This window comes from Ambystoma mexicanum, chromosome 5q (genome assembly GCF_040938575.1).
Source record: "Ambystoma mexicanum isolate Mex_15411 chromosome 5q, UKY_AmexF1_1, whole genome shotgun sequence".
NCBI classification, from domain to species: domain Eukaryota; kingdom Metazoa; phylum Chordata; class Amphibia; order Caudata; family Ambystomatidae; genus Ambystoma; species Ambystoma mexicanum.
The window spans coordinates 834,505,962-834,530,203 of NC_090933.1; the positions used below are offsets into that span (position 1 = coordinate 834,505,962).

General features: G+C 44.4%; 1 protein-coding gene across 1 annotated transcript in view; it reads left to right on the forward strand.

Annotated features, from left to right (window-relative positions):
- Positions 1–24,242, forward strand: part of LOC138497698 (Y+L amino acid transporter 2-like) — a 461,544-nt gene that overhangs the window by 230,567 nt on the left and 206,735 nt on the right. The gene's annotated exons all lie outside the window — the stretch shown is intronic.

Sequence of the window (24,242 nt, forward strand, 5' to 3'; positions counted from 1 at the left end):
CAGATGGAAAAGATTAATAGAACATTTTTAAATGGATTTTGTGTGGAACTTTAATATGTTGGCATTACATGTATAGTTGCCAATATGATGCATTCTAATATGTAAGTGCTAATCAAGCGTAACTATTTGTCTTTGTATTGTGGGATTTGTAGTTGCACTTTTTCTATTAGAAAACCTGTACTACAAGTCCCAGAATGCAGAGAAGAAAGTTGGACTGGATAGGCACCTACAGATTGGAATGGCTTATGTTATCAAATACGCATATGCTCCCAAGTTATTAAACTTGCACACACCGAGTGGCGCTTAAGAACGTTGTACACAATGTTTGCATTTGCTGTCTTTTTTTTAAAAAAAAAAGATACACACAGTGCTGTTGTATACATGCATTCGTTACCTTTAATGAAAATTCTGCTAAAAAGAAATATTTTTAAATGCACAACATTTTCCATTTTTCATTCAATGTGCATGTCATACTTTGCAAGCTTCCATGCAGTCCTGATTTTGACTTTACATTCTGGGAGTTGTAGTCTGAGTTTTATAATGGGAGAAGTGGTATTAGAAGTGACAGTATGCAAAGAAAAAATGAAGAGTGGTTAAAAAAGAGAATATGCTTATTGAGAAGCGCATTACAGGGTAAGTAGCAGGGACCTTCTATATATATATTTGTAAAAGAGTTGCAGAAAATACTTTTAAAAGTATAAGCATACCTGTACTATGTATTGTTAGATGTAGATGTTGAATCTGGAAATAGAAATGTTGGAGAGCTTCACAGTAGGTTTTGATGGCTGTGAATAACAGGAGATATGTACTCTCAGAGTTCAAGTGTACATCGGAAGTGTTTAACCAAGATGAGAGGGTTAGGTGTAGACTTTTTGGATTTGATTGGTGGATGGATATGTGTCTCTTTGAAAGCAGCCAATGAGGGAGCGTTGAGACCATAAAAGTGGAAAGGTTAGAAGGGCTGCCCATGTGTTACAGGCTCTGCGGACACCGCAGTAGTCCCCGGATGGCACACGCCACATCTGGGTCTTTCAAGAATGCCTGACATGCAAAGGAGACTGTGGGGTTTAGCCAATGAGGTGTTCTGGTTGTGGTTTACAGGAAGATAGGGTAGTAGCTGTTTTTATTTTTGTGTGCAGTGAAGATGGCTATGGGTATGGCTTTGAGGAAGCAGAGAGTGGGGGTTTTGGGAGCTTCTTCAATTCAGTCATTGAAGGTGCATGCTGAACATCATGGCATCTTTGGAAGTATTGAACTCGCAGAAGTGGATGTTTTGTGGCTTGTAGTTTGTGGCTTAAACTTGGCAAGCTTGTTCTCATTCTGTGAGAGTATGGCTCACTTGAAATGTCTAGACACTGTTATTGTGCATTGTGGAGCGGACAGTCTCAGGTATGTGACTCCAATGGAGGAACTGTTTCCTTCTGCAAAGATATTTTCTAAAATGAATCAGAGGCAAACCTGGAGATGTTCAAACATTTCAGTCCACAAATGTAAGAATGAAAGCAGCTTGTCAATAAAGGTGTATCTGCTTTTTTATCTGCTGCAGGAATGTCATCTTTTGAGAATGACAATATAAGGTCTGATGGTGTGAATTTATTTTGTGAAGATGGAGTTCATTTTACCGATGTCGGAAATGCAATTTTTCTTTACAATGTTAGGAATGCATTGAAAAAGTCACTATGTGAAAATTGAAAAGGAAGATGCACAGTGTACAGTACTACTGTACATAAAAGCATATAATAGGGAAAAAAAAGGTGTTTGGTAACAACCCCCACCCCCAAAAAAGATTCTTTTCAGAGGCACCACTAAAGAATAAATAACTGAAATTGTGTTTAATTTAACCCCCACTCCTTTGAGTGGCCATCATGTCCGCAGGCACGGCAGTTGTTCGCGAATGGCACGTGCCACATCCGGGTCTTTTGAGGGGGCCTGTCATGGAAATGGGACTGCAGAGACCGTGGACAGTCATGCTGTCCATGGACATTGAGGGATCAGCCAATCAGGTTTCCTGGGTGTGGTGTACAGGAAGAGAGGGTAGCAGGAGTTTTGTTAACAGGAGTTTTGAGAGCATTCAATATCACTAGCATTAAAAATGACTATGGCTATGTCTTTGAGGAGGCAGAGTGTATGGATTTTGGTGGACTCTTGGATCCATTGGATGATGGTGTATGCTGAGCAATGTGGTCTGGCTGGAAATCTTGGATTTCATGAATTTCAAGTTCCATGGTATGGATTGCGAGGAATGAAGTGACCTGACTTACTCCCGTTTTGTAATAATATGATGCACTTAAAACATTCAGACGTTATTGTTGGTTATTGTGGAGGGAACAATTTGGGGTACGTTACAGGATTTCGTTGCAATTTGCAAAGAAGTATACATTTGGAAAGTTTACAGAAATTTTTCCAAATTTGAAAATGATATTTTCGGGCATTGCTCAGAGACAAATGTGGCTGTGCTCCAATTTATTTTGTCCGCAAATGGAAATAGCAGGGCGCAATGTCAATAAAGCTTTATGTGCTTTTTTACAAGATGTTGGCATGACATCTTTTCATAATGAGAACATTAAATTTGACATTGCCAACATTTTTCAGAGAGATGGAGTCCATCTAACTGATGTGGGTAATCAGATTTTTCTGGAAAACGTTCAAAATGCTTTGAAGTATTTTTGGAAATTATAAAGTATGGATTTAAGTATTCTTTAGTAATTGAAATAAAGAAAATGGAAAAAACAGAACAAATGAGCACTTTTTGTGAAAGTTGGAAGAAATAATTAAGTTCAGTAAAATGTTCCTTAGTTCAGTTTATAAAACCAATATATATATATATATATATATATATATATATATATATATATATATATATATATATATAAAATAGCCAAACCACAAAAAAGGTTCTTTTAAGAGCCACCATTTTTTAATGTAAAACAATTAAAATGATTTTAATTCTCCCACTCCATGCCTGGAATTATTTCAGATGTCCACAGACTACCGCCCTGTCTGAAGACAATGAAGGCTGCACAGGAGCCTGTGACTTTTCTTTCCCACTTCTATTTTTTAACTGTGAAAGGTGCCTCCTAAAGCAACAATTTATTTGTGTTTTTTTGGTTTTGTATTTTTATTTGGCTTTTTTGTGTTTTTTTCCAGGAGAGGTAAGGTAAGATGGGAGGAAGGGTATCCAACAACAGAGATGGAGGGGCAGGTGGACAGAGGAAGATGTTGGGTTGGCCTAAAATTTAAGGTAAGGGGTAGTATTTCTCATGTTCCTTGACAGTGGCATCAAAAGCACTCCAAAACTGTTCCCCTCTACTGATCGGTGCATCGCAGTACATACATAGTACTGTGACCCTTGAAAGGTAAGGGTCAACAGTGTTCTGTATGGCCTGTGAGACAGCCATTGGGATCCTCTGCCCCAAAGGAGTATCCTTTGTGGTAACAGGAGCAGTCGAAGAAGATGGGATAGAGGGTGTCAACCTACTTTTCCCTGAGAAAGGTACCACCTTCCTCAGAGTCTCGGGTAGTTAGATTTGGTGTGGCACCTCATGGAGGTTGTCCGCTAGGAATACAACCATGTTTTCCGCCACTGAGTACTACTTTTCACTCTGTGCATCTGACCTTGGCTGCACAAGCCTTCGGGACATCCCCAACGGTCGTGAAAAATTGCCAGGACTCAATCCGGGTGCTGGAGATAGGTACTTCCTCCACCTCATCTTCATCTTCCTCTTCATCCTGATCTGTATGACTGTGTCTGTTTCCCTGTCCAGGCCCACCAGATGGTGATTGTGGTGGTTGTTGGGGAGCAGGAATGGCCATAGCAGATGCTATTCATGCAGTATAGCAGATAATCTCCACAGCAGGTGCTGCAAGATGCTCTCTCCTTGATAGCCAGATTGAGAATGAGAAAAAGTAATGGGTGGGTCCCTTCAGAGGAACCGTCCGTGGACAGTCATGTTTTCTGCAGACAACCAATTCGCAAATAGGCATGGAAAAGTTGTACAGATTTGCCAAATCAATCATGAATGGGTCTGGGAGCTGTGGAAGGGTACATTTACTGCTTGAAACACCCTAGATTGGCTGCAAATGCTTTTTTAAACTGTCCACGGAGCGCGGACACCATCCACGAACAGGCGATCAGAACACACGGGTTGGGTCACATCATGACGTACAGGGATGGCTGTCCACAGACACCCATTGGGCGGGAATTGCAGGACGCATGCTCATGAGTATTTGTAGAACAGGCACGTTGTCCGTGGACTAATTAAAAGTGTGTCATGCGAGACTGGACATGTCCAGACACCGCGCTTGTCGGGGGGCATCTCATTTTCAGGATATTCCACCATCAATGCCAACAACTCACATGTTCAACACAGCCCAGGACAACATGAATACCCCAAAAATCCCACCAATAACCATAAATACAGCTGCACTAAAAAGCAGCTGCAAAATAATTGAGCGGAAAGGACATCACTTATCTCTTGTCCTTCCCCTCTTCTTTTTTTACAAACTACCCATGGTGGGGTTCTTAACACAAGAAAAAAACAGTTTTTTCTTTTTATTTGAAGTGCGACCACACTGACCTGAGAATGATAATTAAGCTATATTATTCATCCGCAATGTGTTGGTTACGCAACATCACAAGGGTTTAGGAAGAAATGTTGGAGGGCAACTTTAGTTATAGGCTACATGTTTGTAGATATGTATGAATGACTCTAAGAATTGGTAACTGACCTGTGACTAATGTGTGATAAATGTATTGGGAAATTCACAGGAATACTGCCCGTTTTCGAGTCCAATTAGTGTGTTTTTTGTTACTGAAAAGTCTTGTCATTTGTACAGTCCTTCATGATACTGCTTGCAAGGTTGGCCCTTCATACACCTGTGATTATCCTGCTACATGCCCAAATGCTAACAATCACTGTTCTGCTGTCTTCCATTGTATCATGTGTTCACCTCCTGAATAATTCCTTGCCGCTATTTTCAGTAAATGGAGAAATTAATCTCTAACCCCTTGTTTGTCTGCTGTCACTCTTGAGTTTTCAAATATGTTCCCATGTAGGCATGTTGCTTACTGTTATTGATGTATTAGTGCTAGCTAGATGCGATTCTCCCTGCCTTGACTGTGCAGAATGGCATTGTCTCATCCCACGAATGCAGCTGGATGCACCACGGATGGAGTTATGTGCAATGAAAATATCACCAATGGTTCACTCCCCTTTAATCATGCTCTTGGGAGACCACATTGCAATCATGTACACCGTTTTAACCGGGGTGCACCACTACCAAAAAGAAGCTCCTGGAAGCCCATTAATCCCTGGAAAGGCATCCAATTAGATGTCCCCCTGGGCAAACTAGAAACCTCCTTACTCTGTTCCTCCTGTGACAGCCAAATGGATACTCATCTCCACAGCCCTCACGGATATATTTCACAAATTCTTGACACACTAGTCCCAATAAATATTTTCAAAACCTTATAGGAAAACATCACAAAATGGTTCAGCCCCAAACATTAACCATCTCAATAAAGAAAACAGGATGCTTGCTTGAACCTGGGAAAAGATCTACTCACGAATGGACGAAATGACGCACAATCAACAACTCCACATCTACAGGTAAGAAAAAATGCAACCAAAGAATGATAGTTGTTCTATGCACATTGCACAACATGACCAGACCAAAATGTTCAAGAGTATTAATGAATTCAAAAACCATTCAGCATGCAGCACATACCTGATCACTTTCCCCACAACCATGCACCTCAAGCTCAGCACACTTCGGTGAGACAATATGACAGATCCATGATTACCTAGACAAGAAAGACCCAACACTAAACTCATTTCTGGAAGTAGCAATACATAGATGAATAACAATGGTACAAGGAGTCTTCCGTCCATTCTCAATGCAATAATTCATAAATACAGGTAATGCAAGCAGCCCAGCAGGATCACCCAAAGCCGCCCAATACCCCAAACATTTTGCAACGCCATATTCTAACAACACAGAATCTCCCCTATATTCCAATGCCTTCACAATGAATCTATTAAGAAAAGGGTGTCCTGTGAACCTTTGAAACATCTAATGTAAAGCCGCTATTAAAAAAAACTAAGAGCTGACCCCATTAGTCAGCCCCATTTCAAACATTCCCTTTGCAGCAAAAATCTTGTGTAATATATCAACATCTCTGGATCATGTAGAAGTCAACAACTTCTTACATGAATCACAACATAGATCTAGGCCAGGTAGGGGAATGGAACGAATTATTCATCAATTTGGGACATCCTACAAAACCACACCAACACAAACACACAATCTGCACTCATCCTATGCACAATCTGCACTCATGTCACAAACTCCTACTCAAAAGACTTAGGGACTTCGGATTAGAGGTATCTGCACTATGGTGGTACACTTAATTACTCATGGACAGGACCGAGACCACAAATATGGCCCCTTACAGGTCCTGCCCTCACTTCATTAACTTCGGAGTACATCTACAATCTGATCTTTCACCACTGGTTTACAACAATTTCTTAACTCCCCACCTCAAATTCCTCAGTAACTCAGTTGTTGCATGCTTCAACCATGCAGATGATACCCATATCATGTTTGAAATTACTTACAATGTGACAGCAAATAAACCTGAACTGGGCACCTGCCTCATGCAAGCTGATGCTTGGAGGACAAGATACAAACTCAAACTCAACCCAACCAAAACCTGATTGATCTGCGCCCCACAACAACCAGCCTGTCCTGAAGAAATGGGTACCTGCCCACAGTAACTGCAACTATCAAACACCTCTGACCCTTCGTGAATAGGACTTTTGCACTCGATCCTCAGGTAAAATCCATTATAAGATTCCAAACTATCTCTTGCATCATACCATATCCCACCTTCCCACATGGAACCATGGTGGCCATTGCACTTGTTCTCACCAGGCTAGACTAAACTAAAAGCTGTTGCCTGGTCCTCTTCGAATATTCACTAAACAGACTACAAAGAGGTCAAAAGGAAATATCCAGACTCATCATGAGACTTCAAAGACACAAACACATCACCTTGCGCTCCAAACACTGCCCTAGTTCCTGGATATCATAGCACACAGTTCAAAATGCTATCCATCACAAGAGCCCAGAATCCTCCAAGAGGAAATTCACCCAATACATGCAAAATAGAGCACTCAGCTCCAGCAACGCAGCTTTAGTAAAATGGCCAAGCTTCAACAGGAAGTGTCACAGTGGATCTTCCTTCTCTTTTTTTGTCTACTAAGCTCTGGAATCCATTCTATAGGTGCCTGTGCATGCAGGAAGACCGCTGAATCTTTCAAGAATCTCTCAACACCTGGTATTTCACAAAACCAACACACTAGAATGGCACTCCCAATGAGCAGACCAAATCGAAGGAATACTGGACCAATCTCAACCAACAGCAACCCCAGCGCCAAAATGCTCTCTAGATGCAATCTGACAAACATGCACCCAAAAGCAGCACCCTTCACACATCCTACAACACAGGTGAGTATCAGAGCCCTGGAATAATTGACAGGAACAGCAATCCTGGCAAATCGCAATGCAACTGAGACAGGACCTTCTTGGGTTAGATTCACCAACAGGTGCCTTGCACCCATACACAATACTTCAATCTTTAAACATGGGAGATCTGGCTCTGTCGGGTTGGCCTTCTGCAAAAGCACCTTAAAATGGAAGCCAGAATAACAAGAGTTCAGTCTAGTATTAAAACTCCCCAAATGGAGTTCTCACTGTTCCAAAATACATTTCTGCTCCCCATCTAACCGACTTATTGCTCTAATTCACCTTCTACTTTACACTACACACACCCACAATACATCTTTAAACATGATAGTGTTATACTAAAGCTAACATCCTGCATTCTATCACTGCCAAACCTCAGACCACGGCTAGCACAGTCATGCAATGCTGTGATTGAAGTACATTCCCAAGTGTTACCACCAATCATCATAGAACCATACCGGCACTCAGGACTTGGGTACTTCCGGCTTGTACTCATCAATGCTTCAGGTTTTGCAATTGCCACCCCCTGTATCCCACTAATTTCCCTGTCACCCCACCATTTTTCATGAAAAGCCACATGCAACATGGCCTCCAAAATGATAAGTGGGCTATACAAGACTTCTTTACATTATATTACATCACATTGCGGTGCATCGCTAGTGCCCTTATGCCATGTGCATAGCTGTCAGGCAACGGCCAATGATAATGGTTCATCTGTGCACATCCATTTTATGGTTGTCTTTCTCAGTGGTGCAGTGTTTTGTCACTGGACTCACATTAGCACAAATGGGGATATTGTTCAGAGTAGCTATATGCTGCTTCCACAAATTGGCACCATTGATCCAGTTGATGATCAGTCGAAAACAACATAGCATTCAAGATGGGAATGTCATGCAAAGGGCAGGGACTACCTGCACCATCTATTGAGGTGCTTAGCACAGGGGCTATTAATGCAACCAGGGATTTTGCAGAATCTTGGTATTTGACTGCATCCTTCCCTCTGGTGGTCGTGTTGTCACCCACCCTTAATGCTGACCAGATATTAACCATTGTTCTGCAGGAATCACCCAACAATACGCCACCGGCAACTGACTAAAAGTAGTCTGGGACTGAAGGAAGGTGGCCAACAATGCTGAACGGTGGCTATGCATGCAAGGGCCTACAACTGGAAGCATGATTTTCTGAAGCAGCAAGTTGAAAAACAGCAGGGTCTGGTTTCCATGGTGGGTGGCATTTCAGATACCACTGACAGTGCAGGGGATGTGGTCTGAAGTAGGGCAACACATGCAGACCATGTGTGAAGAACTTCAGGTCTTGGATAAACAGGATAGCTGATGCCTTGGAAAGGTATATGGATTAGGAAACCACCAGAAAGTGTCCATTGTCAGAGCTTTATCCTCTCCAGGCCCAAGTGCCTACTATCATGGCAGAGGCATCAACTGACAACCAACAGCCCAAATTGCCAAATGTGCGGGATTTATATTTTCAATATTTGAGTGCTAAGGGATTTGGTTGGACTGGAAATGGAATAAGGGGCAACTCAAAAGACAAAGAGCCTCATCACGAGTTGGTGGTAGCCTTAAAATCCGGTGGTAACGGTATTAGTGCCACCAATACTGCTCCGCTGGATGAGGACTGTAATTCAGCCAGCGCTATTGCAGCCGGCGCTATTACAGCCGGCTGTAATAGCGCCGGCTGTAATAGCGCCGACAACACACAGCGCTACCACAGACCTTTCATAAATACAGTACCAGCGTTAATATTGCCGGAAAACCAGCACTAACACCACTGGAAATACCCCCAGTAGCCTGCTGGAGGTAAATAAATCCAGGTGACAGTAAAAAAGCCACAGGTGCAAACAATGCATACAAGAGGGCTCCAAAAGACCCACCCATGCACCAAACACACTTCCCAACACCATGATGCCATTTGGAGCAGGGAGCTTTGACATGGATTTCCACATGCTCTGTCTGGAGCTACAGAGGCTTAACAACCAGCCGAGGCACATAGCGCATGGGGGGCAGGGGAATGATGAGGAGGAGGAGACGAGCCCCAGAAAGGCGTGCAGCCATCCCCAAGGTCAGGCCATCACCCTGGGCCCTGACCGATGGCCAGTTGGTACCAGGCTGGGCAGGGCTACCATCACACAGTTGCTGGGAACAATTCAAGGGGCCTTTGGGAGCAGGATTGCCATCAGCACTGCTGTGCCCCCACTCGTCAAGCTGGTTTCAGTCCTGCAATACCTTGGGACGGGCAGCTTTCAGCACTCAGTAGCAATGATGCATGGCATGGCTCAATCCACATTTGGTGCAGTCCTGGGCCAGGTACTGGATTTACTGCTGTGCCATGTGAACCAGCATATGGCATTGCCCACCACCCAGGCACAGGTGAATGAACTGAAGACACAATTCCATGGGATTGCACAAGTGCCCAATGTTATTGAAGCCCTGGACTGCACACATGTTGCACTGGTTTGACCCCGGGACCGTGAGACAGCGTACCAGAATAGGAAACATGTCCATTCATAGCCCTGACCTCACCATCAGCCACAGTTGCGCTCGCTAACCTGGATCCACCCACAACTCCATGGTGCTGTGCAACAGCACACTGCCGGCCTACATGGAGAGGCACAGAGGACAACACATATGGATAGTGGGTGAGTACAAACCCTGCCAGAAATGCATGCCAAAGCACAAGAAATGAAGGGGGGATGTAGCCACAGGAAGCCTTCCATGCCACCAGGAGCCACTGTCAGCACCATCACAGCACTAGTACCATGTACGTGGGGCACACAAGTTCACCTGCACACAGCCACCACACCTGGACTCGCACAAGGTGATGGCAATCACACTGCTCCAAACAATATAAGACATGGGACCACAACAACCAGAATGCACTGTGTCTGTGCTGCAGTGCTGCTTTACACTGTGACAACCAAGAGCAACCCCACCCAGGGAAACACACAGGAAAGCAAAGTGAGAGGAACACACTCCCCATCCCCTAAAGCACTGTTGATCAATAACAAACACAGACATGAACATCCTTGACAGAGTGATCCATGACTGCACATCAACATGCACGATAACCAATATTAAAACTGGGGCCATGCCGCTAAATCTGTACCATCCACTGAGACAGCCACATCCAAATACAAAGGAGCAAGCTCCCTGAAAGGCCTGTCATGACAATAGCCGCATCCTGTGGGTCTGGATGCACCACTGTGGCAATCGCACACAGGGAGCCGTGAAGGTGGAAAGTGGCCTACAAGGGTCATGGCGCCCATTGCAGAGCAAACCCATGGAACATGACTACACCCAATTCCAAGTAGAAGTGGTAACATGTTGGTACTTGATGAGCAGGAGTGGCGCACACAACCCCATTCACATAGTGCAGCATCCACCATCGCCACTTCAGTCATCCCATGTGCAGCCAACTGTCATCCGCCACAGGACAGCTCACTCAACCACACAGTGTGCATGTATGGGTCAGATGATGCATGGCATGAAACATGATGGATGTACACCAATCAGCCAATCACATTGCACACAAGGAGGACCACATTGCATAGTGTATTGATGCTTTGTGCTTGCACACCCATTTAAGGGATGTAGGCCTCATGTACTCATTTCATCCCATGCAGGTGACCCAGGATACCCGCAGCTCACATGGCTCAGGACCCCTATGAGGAATCCCCAAACACCTTCAGAGCAAGCAAACAGCCATGCCCACAGTAGGACATGCATCTGTTTAATGACAGACATTTGGACTATTGAAGGCACGATTCAGGTGCCTGGACCATACTGGAGGGGCACAAATGTATGTGCCAGAAAAAGTTGGGAAGAAATCCTCACTTGTGAATCCTCACTTGTGCCATGCTGCACAACATCTGCTGCCGAAGGAATGTGCCACTCCCCCCCCGATGCAGACGGGCAACCCCCAGGGGATAAGAGTGATGATGAGCATGTGGCCGGGGCAGGGGCTCTTGCACACAGGGATGGGGTGAGGGAGGGGAGGTTGGCCAGACAGGCGCTGATATACAATTATTTTGAACATGTTGAATGCGCACATACCACGACCAGCACTTGTAAAATAAAGAACACTTGTACACAATCGTAAATGTCCTTGCATTATGTCAGGTTTGAACAGGCTTTAATGAATCTGAAACCAACCCCCTCCCCCCACTAACTCCCCAGCAAGCATACCCCTCTGCCCCACCAACTCCCCAGCACACATGCCCCCTTCCCCCACCAACTCTCCAGCAAACTTACCCCCCACCCCCACCAACTCCCCAACACACATACCCCCTCCCCCACCAACTCCCCAGGACACATACCTCCCTCCCCCCACACAGTGAAAATGAGTCCATGTGCCCAGCCCTCAGGCCAACAGTTTAGTGTCCATCTAACGGGGATATGGATGCTTCCCATGTGCGCTGGCATCAGGTGAGCAGTGTTGCAAATGATGCAGTGACCTCTGCCTGGGTGACCCCTGTAGGGACCCCTCTGTGGGGGTGGTGGAGGTAGATGGCGCTGATGCAGCCAACTGCAGCTGCTGGCAGAGCAGATTGTTCGACTCCCACATCTGTTCGTCATGTGCAGATTGCCCCTCGCACAATTCGCAGACTCACTGGCCAAACCCTGTGAGGGCTGCAGTGCATGCCTCCACCACCTTACGTGTGCGTGCATTGTCACGCACCATGGACTTGGTGGCCCCCCTAATAGCACGGCTGATGGCCTTAATGTGGCGGTTGTGTACGCTGGCCATGCCCTCGCTCCTCCTCTGGCGTGTCTCTATAACATCCAGGCATGCCATGATGGCACCAGCGGGACGTGTTGCTGTGTCCCAGGCAGGGCTGTGCCGTGTTGTGGGGATGCCCTCCCGGGCAGGGCTGCACTGTGTTGCAGGTCTGCTGTCTCAGGCAGGGCTGCGCTTTGTTGTGTGGTTGCTGTCACTGGAGGGACTGAGCTGTCTTGTGGGGCTGCTGTGGATGGAGGGGCTGCCAGAAGATGAGGCATATGAAGGAGTGTCCTCATCCGCCACTGGTGTGCATGCGCAGCGGCAGCGTGCACGGACCTTTGGACTGTGGCTGTACATCTCCCCATGGATAGGGGGCCCCTCGGGAGTGACCATTTGCTGCTCCGGACTGCGTATCGGTGTCAGGGCCTATCCAGCCTGCTGATCTTCGCCGGATGACACTCCCTCCTCCGGGGTGGTTGCACTCGTGGTCACTTCCACATCCTGGTAAGCCCCGATGGCTTGGGACGGGCTTGGTGACACGCACCTGGTGGCTTGGGATGAGCTTGGTGATGCAGACCTGGTGGCTTGGGGCCTGAGGGGGTGAGGCTCTGGTTACTTGGGAGTGCCGAGGTGGCGTGACATTTCTGCTGTGGGGTGTGGTGGGTCCTCCGTCTTGGTGTGTCCTGCCGTACCATTCGCTGGGTGGTGGTGCTGGTGGAGGCGCAGCTGAGCACATGCTGGGATGGGCCTGCTTCCCCATCATTCAGGTTGGCCTCGGATGATGCCTGCGTGCCTGTAGGGAACATAGGGTGTGGCCTGAGGACGGAGCCCCTCACATATTTTTGCATGCATTTCTGTACTTATAGGGGAGTGGGGGTTGCACAGGGCAGTTACACTCATGCTTGGCCCTGGCCTGTTTGAACTTTGCAATGTGTAGGTATTACTGGGGCCTGCTATGTGAGGGGGGACACAGTTTGGAATTACTGGCCTAGCCATTTCATGCGTATGATGCACATGCACAGCTGGCATGCCACACTCAGTGAAGGGGGGCTGGTAGTACACATGCCTACCTGGCAATGGGGCAATGCTGTGCCCCCGCCATGGCTGTGTGTAGCATGGTGCTTGAATGTGTCAATTGGATGCCCTCCCCACGGCACTGGCTCACAGGGGTCACCTAGGTGCACTGCACATGGGTGCTGTCTTGGATGCCTGTGGTCCCTCCCACGCACTGCACCCACTCACAATACCCGGCTGTCGGGTATTCACACTGGGGATGGAGTGGTGGCCTCTTGACAATGCAATTTACCAGGGGGGGTGACTCACCTCCATCCTCTTGGGTGCTGGTGCCTGCCTTCGCTCAACCCAAGCCCTCAATGGAGGCCATGTCGATGAGGGTGGTGCAATCCTGTTCCCATGGTACCAGCTCTGGTGGTGGTGGACCTACACCAGTCACCATGCTCCCACTCCTTTGCTGTGCAAGGAGGCCCTGGACACGGACCTGCAGGTGGTTAAATCTCTTGCGGCAGTCCTCGCCATCCGTGGGGGCACGACCCGCCGCAGTGACCTTCTCACTGATCCTCCCCCAGATCCTGTTACGCTGCTGTGGCCCGGTCTTCTTTTGTTTGGGGACACATAGTTCATCCTGGTGGGAAATCATCTACTCAACCAGCATTGCCAGTTCACTGTCAGAGTACTTGGGCTTGCGCAGCCTATCCATGCCAGACGTGCCCCTGACACGCTGCTGGTACATTTTTAGGGCTTTTTTGGAGTGGATGGCTTACAGGGGCTCCAATTTTAGGTGGATTGTGATTTCCAAAATGGCCACCGCTTTGTTTCCTGTTCCGGTAGTGACATATTTCCTGCAGCACTTTTAGCGTGTGACTCTGATGCTAACACAATGTTCGCTGGGTTTTTGGATTTCCAGCCTCTATTACCGCTGAACAGTATTAGCGTTAACGCCCGGGCCATGTGTTTGTGCCCGCCGACTCGTGATGGGGCGTTCGTTGTGCCACAACTCCCGGCATTAAAGCAAATACCGCTTGACAGTAATTGTGCCCGGGTACCTCCCAACTCATGATGAGGCCAAGAGTGGATCTGTCTGGCTTGAAAATGGTAGTCCATCAGTCCTTATATTATTTTATTTCTTATAGCACGGACCTAGCTCAGGAGCATTGGAGCACTTTCCAACAGGATTGTGCCAGAAATTAGCTTGGCATTTTATACAGTAACGCAGTACTGGTGGTAGAGGTTGAGAGGGATTTTTATTCCACCATCAGGTATTGTTGAAAGAGCTATTAATTTTGTGTTTTGTGGAATTGGAGGATGGTGGGGGCATTTCAAGCCTCTACCAGGATTGAGTTCCTGATGGTCAGCGCGTTGCAGGAGAAGAACTGCTTGTGAGTCATCTTTTGCGGGCAAGCTTTGACCCCAACCTATTTGATCGTTTTACTACGTGAGGTGCCAGAGCCTCCAGATGTGACACTGCTTGGTAGGTGATACATGCAGTTTTGAATATGATTCTGGCAGGAAGGGGGAGCCAGTGAAGCGTGTGCAGTTTTGCAAAGATGTGGTCGAATTTACGGGCACCTGTAATGAGACAGGCTGCAGCGTGGTGTGCTATTTTGAGTGGGGCCAGGTGTGTGGCTGGTAGCATAGTAAAGAGAGCATTTCCCCCATCAATGTGTGAGATAACAAGGGCTTGCACCACTGTACGAAATAAATGGCTCAGGGATTTTGAAATATCCAAGGAGGATGTTATTAGAATAGCACACTGTTGCAGAGAAGACAAAGTTTGAAAGTTCATCAATGAAGTTACCACTCCCTTGACGGGGCCTGTAAATAAGGTGGAATGTAACTGAGTCGTTCTTTGAGATGTAGAACAGGCATGACAGAGAGTCAAAGGAGCTGTGTGCGGGGTTTGGAAATACCATACAGGGCAAGTTGATCTTATGGATGACTGCCACCGCACCTCCAGTTTTTCCTGTGTGGTCAGTATGTTGAATACTGTAGCCCTTCACTTTCACTGATGGACACCCACAGACACAGGTCCTAAAGGTCACTCAGTGTCTTTAGATCATTCTCCTCTTTTTTAGTAGTCAACCTGTCTTTCTTTCATTGAGTTTTGTCAGGGTTTTTCTCTTCACTATAGAACTCTGGTTTGTAAGGACCTTAGTTGCGGCTGAGATGTCAATCATCCGTTAATGTTAGCCCCAAATGTTCTGGACAAGGAATTGATAACAAGAAAAAAGTGTGAAAAAAAGCACACCTCCTCTTAAAAAAGTAAATAACTTAAAGATTAGTAGTCAACAACTTAGGTGCAGGGGAAGTACAAACAACCCTGGCACGAGGTAACAAACACAATGGCAAATGCTGTCCTAAAAATTAGGATTCCCATCCCCTGCACACTTATATGCTGTAATAACAGCCAACAATTAGTAATCAAATGTCAATAATGTATCTTATAGTCGAATAATTTAAAGAACATAATAATTTCCAAACAGAGACTTTGAGATGCTCATCAATGAATTCTTTATGTAATCAAATGCTCAACGCGTGGGAACAACCCCTTTTTCAGGAGCGGAAATATAGCTGTAGATACAGATAAAGAGCTATTATAACGAAGTATAATCCATAATTTCTCTACGTTGATAGCTTGTAATGTCACATAACATCCATGGTTAGAAATCAAAAACTATTCCCAGATAGTGCGCAATGTCACATAACATCCACGGTTAGAAATCAAAAACTATAACCAGACCTGCTCTCCATGCTGTGCAGCTAGAGGGGTCCCCAAAGGGGAAAACCAAGGTTGGCCATGTCTATTCCACAGAAATATGTGTCAAGAAAAAAACACCCTGTGACCGCATGCAACCAAACTAATAAATGAATCTATCCAATATGAGTCAATAAACATGTACCTATTCCAGTCAGATGAGTCTAGCAACTGTTCCAATCCACTGTGCATGTCCTAAAATAAAAACGTTCCATGAATGAAATATGCATAAACCGGCTCAGACCCACTATTTGAATTTAAAAAGAAAACTTATTTTGCTTACATCACAGAGGATGAAAATAGTACATGACTTTCGCCTCTTCTCATCGCACACCACCTCCTTCTCCTTCAAACTCTAAAACTGTCAAACGCCCATCCCTCCCCTGGTGAGCTGGGTCCTTTAATACCTTGACAGGTTCACTGGTGGGTCAAGTAATTGAGGGATTAACTTTAGCTGGTTGTTAGTACTACCCGACCATGTGGATTGGTTCACCTGGGTGAAACTATCAGTTTACCAGCTATCTTTAGTTCACTTTTGCGCCCAGGGTTGTCGGGCAATCTTGGAACTTGGTTATTATGGGGTTTGATCGTACTGCTTAAAGAGTTTAGGGAGGACTGCAGAGTTGTGTTGAGAGCCTTCTTTGTTTGTGACACCTGCAAACCTCCATGATCCCCAATCACAGAGAGCCTGTGCAAGCAGAGTCTGATGCTTTAGAGTTCCTCCTTGTAGACCAGTCTGAAATGCGGGATTCAGCTTGTCCACTGAGTCACGCTGCTGCTCAACAGTAGGCAGCTTGTATGAAGGAAGCATCTTTTCTGCCAGAGTTCTTCTCCACCTGAAAGGCTACGGCACTTAATAGCAGTCTCAAGATAACACAATGCTTGTAGCAGATGATTTGTGTAGAATGCTCCTTTGCTCATATGACTGTTACTGGTGCACTGGTGAGGGTTAGCAGACTCTGCATACATGGGAAGATTTTTCAAAGGTGTTTCTCAGATGACTGGCTCCTCTAGCTATCCATAGTTTCCCATGTTTCCTACCCTTGTCAGGTCCTTTGATCGTTCCCTCCCAAGGACACTCAACAATGCTCGAGGGTTCCAGCAATGTTGAGTGTCTCGAGATGACTCACCTTGGGGTTGCTTGCACTGTTGTGGTTGCCTCAAACTCATAAACTGGTGATGAACTTGGAAGCCTGGGTGATCCTCTGTGTACCTCGTCCAGAGCAGTTGGTGACACCTGACACTCATGGTCTACTCAAACCCATCACTCAACCTCCTACATGAAACTTTGTCACCTTAAACAGCTAATGATGAGCAGGAGCATACCTTGACTGGGCCTTCATTGTTTGTGGCACCATGAGGCCTGCCCAGGGTTGGAAATATTTTTCATAAGATGCTCACATTCTTGCATGTGCACCTTCCCTCCCATTTTAACTACACCCTCTTCCACCTCATCTTGATAACTTTTGTATTCAATCGCTAATATGTAAATAGTATGTATGTATGTCTCAGTGCATGTGCATGGATAATGTAGCATCTTAATATGCCATGTTTCCTTTGTGGTAAACTCATTTTGTATGTGTGTAGCTTTGTGTGCTCACCTAGTGTACCTCTCCATAAAGCCTATCCATTGGTGGAAGAGGTTGGTTGTGGCACATGGGGTCTATGTTTGTTGACTGTGTGATGATGTACACATAATCATTTGTAGTAGCCAGTGCCTTTTGTATCTAATTATCTATCTCAAATGCAGACCTAGGCATCTCACAAATATCTGTCATTCTTTGTTGACAAGTTTCTACTTTTCGTGGGCAGGCATTTGCTCGCTAGAGGAGGCATCCATGAGCAATACGGGTATTGCGAGAAAATGGCCTCCACTATATAGTTCCTGATAGTGGCACCCAAAAGTCAAACATTCCTTTATTTTTGAATATCATATTGCATAGAAGCACAAAAGTAACAATAACATGCATCAGTCATAACAATACAAAAAAGTATTCAAAACAATGTGAAAACTCCCAATAATGTAGAACCAACAGATGTCCACACTTTTGTGGACCTCTCCCGTCCCCTGCACACCCAATCAATTGTGAAAACAATCAATAATTTAACAATTGTAACAATATGTTTTTGAGAAATGTTTGTAAAAAAACAATTTAGGACAATGATTATGTAAAAAAACAATAATAACCATCAATTTAATGTTGCTGTCAAACACAAGCTACACATTTGCATATTGATTCATTAGATATTTGTCATCTATATTGATGCGATTTCAACTTTGCTTATTAAGCGTGAATATACACATTTATCAGTCACACTCAATTTTGGCGCAATATTCTTCGTGGGCACACAGTGGGCCTCATTACACGGTAGGCGGTAACCATGGCGCTATTAGCACCATGGTTGCCGCCGGTATTTTACCGGAATTACCGGAGTAAGACCAGCCGTTAAAGTCGGGTCCCGCAAAAGGAACTCGTAGTAAGGCGGTAAGGGTTAACTGTCACCAGTAGCGTTAACCCTTACCGCCTTCCGTGTAATGAGGCCCAGTATGTTTAACACATTTTCCTCAATTCTATGAAGAATTGCCTTATACTGCATATATTGATCATAGAGAGCGTTAACATATATTACTCGGCACGTTTCGGGGTTGGTTTTGTCCCCTTCTTCAAGAGTTGTTTGCCCTCTTTCTATTCCTTCTTTTTGTTCTTCTCGTATAATATATAATACAATATTCAGTTTTCATCTTAATTAATCTCTGTCATGTTCTTTTTGTTGGTAGACAGCCATTCTGTGTAGGTCTCTACACGCATGCGTAGCGTTTCGAATTTACAATCAGCTCGGAACCAAGAGATCACTATCTGTTCTCCCTCTTTGCTGATCAATTGCATTAGATGGCAACCGTTTTGCAGCGATTCACAGCCAGTGTTGAATGCTCAAGTTGTGCTGCCTCCTCATCTTTCTAACATATGCAGCTCTGGATCTCCTTAAATTGCACGGGGCGCCCTCATGGTCAAGTCTTAATCCTGAATTGTTTGGCGTGATTGGACATATTACATTGCAAAGGCTGTTGCAGCAGCTAGATTTTTTATCAGAATGGTCACACCTACCTCCTGAGGAAGACGTTCAGTTAACCACCACTACACGTCGAAACCGGTCAAGAGATAAATTCCAAAGGGATGTGATCTTTGCATCTGTTTTTTCCTATCCACCCTGACAATAGATTGTCTATGAATTTCTATTGTTTGTAAACATTGCAATTATGTGTGTTATTATGGGGATTAGTCATGAATTCCTTTTCCCCAGTTGCTCTTAGCATGTTTTGTTTTTGTTTTTTTAGAATTTTGGATGTATGCCACGGTATGATGAGTTGCGTGTGAATGAATGCACCATGTATGTGAAGTATGAGTGTGATGTTTTATCTAATTTTTGGCATATTGTTGCTGCTGTTTTGCTATGTTAAAATGATCAGTGTGTAATAATTTTTTGTGATTTATTCACTAGTCTTTAATAGTTGTATCACCTTAAATAAATTTTGATACATTTTTTCTAAATACACTTTTCTTTGGACATATCCGTTCTGTTTTTTGATGCTATTATAATACTCTGGTCCAGAGGTTAGAGTTTTCCTGCTCTTTTCAGTGTTTGCATGTTCTTTTTGTTGACCATATCTATAATAATAATCACGACGACGTCATAACATAAGCAGCATCCATTTTTGAGTCTTACTCGCGAGGAGCAACGCGATAAGCAGCACCTAATCCTGGAACATCCTTTCCCAGAGTAAGGTAAGGCAGATGCTTCGAGCACACAGACTGTTTTTATATGTGTCACCATGAGAATATTAGCTATTTTTTCGATCGATTTGGTTACACCGGACCTACACGGGATGTGACCGTGCTAGACAACACAGACCCACTGCTTCCATAGAAGCAGTTGTTTATAACCAGTGCCCATAAATTTCGTAGATCGTTCTCTAAATATAATCCGTTGTTTACTTTAGCCTCTAGATGGCTACACCTTGACCATCTATTACAACACATGTATATGTGTTTTTACAGATACATCGTGGATAATCATTCAACCAAAATACTTCTCCTCCACGGGATTTCCCTAGCGGTCCAGTGGTGCATTAACCGACTTATTGAGTAGCACCACATATGAAGATACGGCAGGTAAATTTTGATGCACATGTTGCATGTTAAGGATTTATGATCTTACGAAAAACTTTTTAACTAGAATTCAGGACTCATTCTCCGATTTTAATCTAGCTTTTCTCTACTGTTTTTCTATTATTTCTACAGGTTGCATACCAACTATGCTTTAAATACAACATAATGGTTGTTTTTGAAAAGACCCCCATCTTTATCAAGTTAGGAGATTTAACATTGAACATCCAGGTGATTATTATTATAGATATGGTCAACAAAAAGAACATGACAGAGATTAATAAAATGAAAACTGAATATTGTATTATATATTATAGGTGAAGAACATAAAGAAGGAATAGAAAGAGGGCAAACAACTCTTGAAGAAGGGGACAAAACCAATCCCGAAACGCGTTGAGTAATATATTTGAATGCTCTCTATGATCAATATATGCAGTATAAGGCAATTCTTCATAGAAATGAGGAAAATGTGTTAAACATACTGGGCCTCATTACACGGAAGGCGGTAATCCAGGGTGCTATTAGCACCCTGGACCATGCCGGTAAATTACCGGCACCGCCTTGGCGGAAAGGGGATTTACCGCCCCATTCCAAGGTTGGAGGGGCGGTAAATCCCCCTTCCGCCATTGCCCTTCCCCATTCCCATTTCTGCCCCATAGGGCTCTATGGGAATGGGGAAGGCGCTAATTATGGCACCGCAATTTTGCGGTGCCGTAATTAGCTCCGAGGTCCCTTAGCGGGTTGGTACTTAACGCCTGCAAGAAGCAGGCGTTAATTCCTCCAACCCGCAAAGGGACCTCGTAGTACGGCGGTAAGGGTTAACGGTCACCGTTGCCATTAACGGTGACCGTTAACCCTTACCGCCGTCCGTGTAATGAGGCCCACTGTGTGCCCACGAAGAATATTGCGCCTAAATTGAGTGTGACTGATAAATGTGTATATTCACGCTTAATAAGCAAAGTTGGAATCGCATCAATATAGATGACAACTATCTAATGAATCAATATGCAAATATGTAGCTTGTTTTTGACAGCAACATTAAATTGATGTTTATTATTTATTGTTTTACATAATCATTGTCCTAAATTGTTTTTTACAAACATTTCTCAAAAACATATTGTTACAATTGTTAAATTATTGATTGTTTTCACAATTGATTGGGTGTGCAGGGGACGGGAGAGTTCCAAAAAAGTGTGGACATCTGTTGGTTCTACATAGGTTAACACAACCCAGTGTCAAGGTTGTTTTTCTCCCCGGCACCCCACAAATCTATCACCAACGTCTGGAAATAATTCAACAAATAGGTGTGCGCTAGGCCATAGGTATATTGAAAACTCCCAATAATTTTATTCAGTTCTAGCATTCTCAGTCAATTGCCTTCTTCCTAGTTGCTAAAACCGTAGTTAAAAATGTGACTAATGCAAAGCAGATAGCTGAGTTCCATAACAATTTGATTCATTTTATATTTCTGCCACTTTTTAATTAAAAATTCAGTTATTAAAACAGATTCCATAAAACGAATGTTTTATTTCCTTACTACCAAAAGCATAAAAAAGCACAGTTGTTTCAGGTTCAGTGTTATTACATGGATACTTAAGTTCAGTACTGTTCTTGTTCATCTGTTTACGCTTAGTGGCCCTTAATGGAAGCAGGCCCAGTCTAAATTTTGTTAGTAGTTTCCTATGCTTATAATATGTTTATAAAATGCTACCCACTCCAGATAACTGCCTATACCCATAGTCTGAGAAATCGGCAGATGACTGCTAACTGTACTTTGCAACATTTCAAAACTTCTCTTATCATTTATTTATTTAACATTTATAAAGCGCTCACACAGCCCGCAGGCATCGAGGTGCTGTTACAGGAATTGTTTGTTTTTCTTAGTTGCGTAATTGTGTTTTTTTTGTCTTAGTTACGTATTTATAACGCGCTTAAACACCCAGAGGTTTCTATGCGTGGACCCGGGGATCGAACCTGTTGTTGCTTCGTGTCGTCTTGCTTCCAAGACGCGCACGCTGCCGCTGAGCTATCCTCCCGGGACTATAGTACTAAATCTTAATAATATCCCTTATGGAAATCTCTGGCACTCCTGGGAATAGATTCAGAGTGTTCAAACGTACTAATTAGGACTATAGCTTTGAAGGTATTCTTGATATATTTTAACCAGGGCCATTTCTCAATATAATACTGTTAGCTTTCTCTTAATAAGGCACTTAACTGCCTCATGTAAGGAGTCAGAAGCAGGACATGGACACAGTGGTGGCATTTTAATAGCTGATAAACTTTTTATTAAACAGAAAATAAAAATTCTACCTTTCCCTAAATTTAAGAGGGGTTTTCCTGACCCCAACAAAACTAAGGAAACTGTCAGAATGTCTGTCAAAACAATAGTCCACCGTCATGAGTCCAAAACACCTATTTCCAACCCTTACACTTAAGCTAATATACAAAGGGGAAACTGGGACTCCTAACTGCAGAGGAATTACTCTATTCCTCTGAGTAATGCCCAGTGTCACCATGCATATGACAGTTCAAACAAAAATGGGTTTGAGTCCAGGACTCACAATCTTTTTGCCTGGTATACTCTCCTGCCAGGACTTTGGTTATTTTCTTTCATATATTTGGGTGTGTGTCGCAGACTCGCAATCTTCCTGCCTCCTATAAACTCCAGGTAGTACTTTACCAAGATTCACAGTCTCATACAATTTCAATATCTTGCCTTTGCACCTTTCAGTACTTTTCGTAAATGTTTGCTTTCTCATGTAAGTACTGCCACAAAGAAGATATCTTCTTTTTTGGGTAAGGGATTGGGTTTCTAACCCCTGCAGTTCCCCATGCAGCACCCCGGTGCCCCAACTCTCTTCTATGGGCTCAATGGGTTCTCATGGCGGCTTTCGGGTCTCTCGTAGTCTCTGACTGTGGGTTTGCTTTGTACTCGGGTAGCATTTCTCCTGCTTCCCAGTCTGCTCAGTCTGCGGGAAGGCTCCTTCCTTCCGCCTTGAACGTCGCACAGCGGAACCCTTTCGGAAGCGCCTCTCGTCAGGACGCCATCTCTCTGAGCCTTTCTGCTCCAGAGTTCTGCCTGCAGTTGCCCAGTTCCTCGACCCAAGCTGAGAGGAAGAAGATTCCATATTTCCCTACACTGAGTGCTTTTGAATGTCCCAGCAACAATAGGATTGGTGGAATAACTAGAGTGCCTGGGTTGGTTCCTCCAGGCATTCTTCAATGCTCTGACCCTCTTCCTCATACCAGTACTTTGAGCCAGAGTCAAAAGGAGGTATTTCGGTTTTTTTAAAGAACTTTCCTGTTTGTCATACATTTTCAACATGACAATAGGATATGGAGGATTGGGGAGTTGGGTCCTGGGTGTCAACCTTGGATGGATAAAGGGGATGCCATGTTCTCTCTGGAATATCGTCCCCAAGTCCATAAGGAAACTCCCTCCCCATGTAATTCTCCCTCATATTGCCACCCCAGGGAGTCTTCTGGACTGTGCCCACACCACAGCTTGGCCACATGAGAAGGGGTTCCCCTAGGGAAACAGGGACAATATGCTATGATAACACTCATTTGCCATACCATGCATCAGAAAATTAAAGGTGCCAGGGCAATAAGATCAGCTATATGTGACAAGCTCAGTATGTGGGATGAGTGCTAAAGTAGAACTCTGGGAGTCCCAACATCTGATAGGCAAATTAACTCTGTACCCATTGTCGCTGCGATGGGTCAGCGGAACCCCAAACAGAGGCTCCATGAAGCTTTTTGCCCCTATACCATAAGCATGTGTTTAATACTTTCCCATGTTTATAAAGCCTAAACATAACATATTTAACTGCTTCACCCTCTATGATTGATTTTTGTTCAAATATCACTGTTTGAAATATTATTATACCTGAGCCCCATGAACCTACAAGCTTACATATTGTTTGACGGTTGGAAACACTACTGAAGCACAGCCCTTTAAAACTAAACTATCTATGTTTTTTGAAACATGACCCAAAACCGGAGAAAAGGAGGCCTGAACTTGCTGCGTCAAGCAC